Source organism: Gossypium arboreum, chromosome 3 (assembly GCF_025698485.1).
Source record: "Gossypium arboreum isolate Shixiya-1 chromosome 3, ASM2569848v2, whole genome shotgun sequence".
Classification (NCBI taxonomy): Eukaryota; Viridiplantae; Streptophyta; class Magnoliopsida; order Malvales; family Malvaceae; genus Gossypium; species Gossypium arboreum.
In genome coordinates, this window is record NC_069072.1 from 18486249 (window position 1) to 18488828 (window position 2580).

Consider the following 2580-nt stretch of genomic DNA (forward strand, 5'->3'; position numbering starts at 1 on the left):
ATGAGTTTAATAGACTGTGCAAGCTAGAAGGGATCGTGAGACACTTGACAGTTCGTCATACTCCATAGCAAAACGATGTTGCAGAACGAATGAATAGAACGATCATAGAGAAGGTTCGATGTATTTTGTCAAATGCCAACTTACTAAAGTCGTTTTGAGCAGAAGCAGCCTCTACTGCATGTTTTTTGATCAACCAATCTCCATCTGTTGCCATTGAGAAAAAGACTCCACAAGAGGTATGATCTGGTAATCCTGCTAATTATTCTAACTTAAAGATCTTTGGGTGTCCTATGTATGCTCATGTTGATAATGGAAAATTCGAACCGAGATCCATTAAATGTTTTTTTCTTGGTTATAAAGTCGGTGTAAAAGGGTATAAGTTATGGTGTCCTGAAAATAGAAAAGTTGTGACTAGCAGAGATGCCGTTTTTGATGAAACTGCTATGCTACCTAACTTATCTCTTAAAGACTCTTCCAATAAAGAAAATCAAAAGTAGGTGGAGCATCAGATTAATACAGAGTCGACTTCTCAAGCTAGTACAAAAACTGAGAATAGAGTTACTTCTTCACCATAATACTTTATTGCCAAAAATAGAACTAGAAGAGAAATTAAACCTCCAAAGAAGTATGCCGAGTGTAACAGCCTTAACCCGTATTCGTCACCGGCCTAGGGTTACGAGACATTACCAATCATACAAATTACTTATACAAATATTTATTAATATAAATGTCTATACCGACTTCATTAATAAATCGGGAACATTTCATACGATAGTATAAACTTTACACACAATTATCCCTATCAAAGTTCGAAACATTTTGAACACCTAAAATAAATGAGGCAAGATAAATTGTACTTAAACTGGTAAATTACCTAAATTATGTTCGATCATTTTATGCATCCATATTAAATCATTGGTGCGGCTTTTATTCCTAAATTTTTATCAACTTTGCATGTATTTTATAATTACACAAACTAAAGTCAAACATTTAGGAATATACAAAGAAAATCCGTTCCATTCTATAGCTATTCGGCTATCACAAGCTAAATTGCATAATTTCGTAGCTTTACAAAAAAAATTCAACGAATCAATATAATCATGCATGTTTGCAACCCAATCATAATACAAACATCTATAAATATATATAACAAGACATACAAGGATCCATCCGTATGTCATGATCAAATACTCAGTCACATATATCCATTTATAATATCCAACTAACTTAAATTTTTAACTACCTAATACTAAAGTTGATTTAACCCATACGACAACCTCATAAATACACATAATATGCATGCAAACATATTAATTTATCTAAATGACATTCTCATATATATATATATAATCCCATACAAAATATCAAAACCAAACCAATAAAATAAGGTACACATAAAATATATGTGTCTTACCCGCAGTAGAGACCTTACTTACCATAAGGTATATAACTTTTAAACACATCAATTGTCCACAAAATATCTATACACTAGTTATCATCAATCAAACTTAGTGAACATTCAATCCCATTTGCATAAACCGAATAGGAACATGGCAATATCCATATTTCAGCACACGCGATACCTAACACAAGTTCATGCAAACATGTCACATAATTATAAGGCAGAGTGGGCAAAGATCGAGCTTAACAAAGATAATTTTTAAGGATAATTGCTTAGTCATTTTCGCATGGCTTTATATACAACCCCCAAATTAACATTTCCAAAACATACTTTAGCTTATACATGCCATAATTTTTAATTCAACTTATAAAAGTACCCAAAGTAGTGGATAGTGAGATGAACCTCGTAGACGATCCTCAAGCTTGTAACTTGATTTTCCAAAATCTATAAAATAGAAACAAAAATTCACATGATAAGCTATTTTAGTTTAATAAGTTATAAGCGAATAAATAACTCAATGATATTAACAAAATTAGCAAAACTAATCAAAATATTTTATCATTATACATTTAAATTCAATCATTTATAGGTACATTCATATGCAGTATTTTTAAGCATATATAATTATTTCCTTTTATAATTCCATTTAACCGAATGTATAAATAGTCAAAACCAACATAGTATCATTTAACCACCAAAGCTGAATATTCCTATTACACTTAGTTCCCCTACACAAAATGCAAAACTCTTATATTTAATAAAATTTTACTAGATAAGTTAACCATATATCCGCATATATACATTGTCACTCATACATATATACACAAGAGCTATTCATAGTATATTTACTACTCATTCACAAGTCAACTATACACATTTATATAAGCTCAAAGATCCGGTTATATGATCATGTACATAATTTACTTTCATAGTCGAATATTCATAGGCACATATAAATGCAATTAAAGAATCATTTCCATAATAAATACACCATTCGTTCAAGGCCGAAAACACATATTTGAACCAAGGAAGTTTATCCTTTATATCATACATAACGCATTTTATCAATAAGTCACATACTTACCTTATCATTAATAACCAATAAACTAAATCATACCTGTCCCTTTTTGCTCATCCAACACATCCGATTATGTTTACCTTTGCCTGATGAACCACTC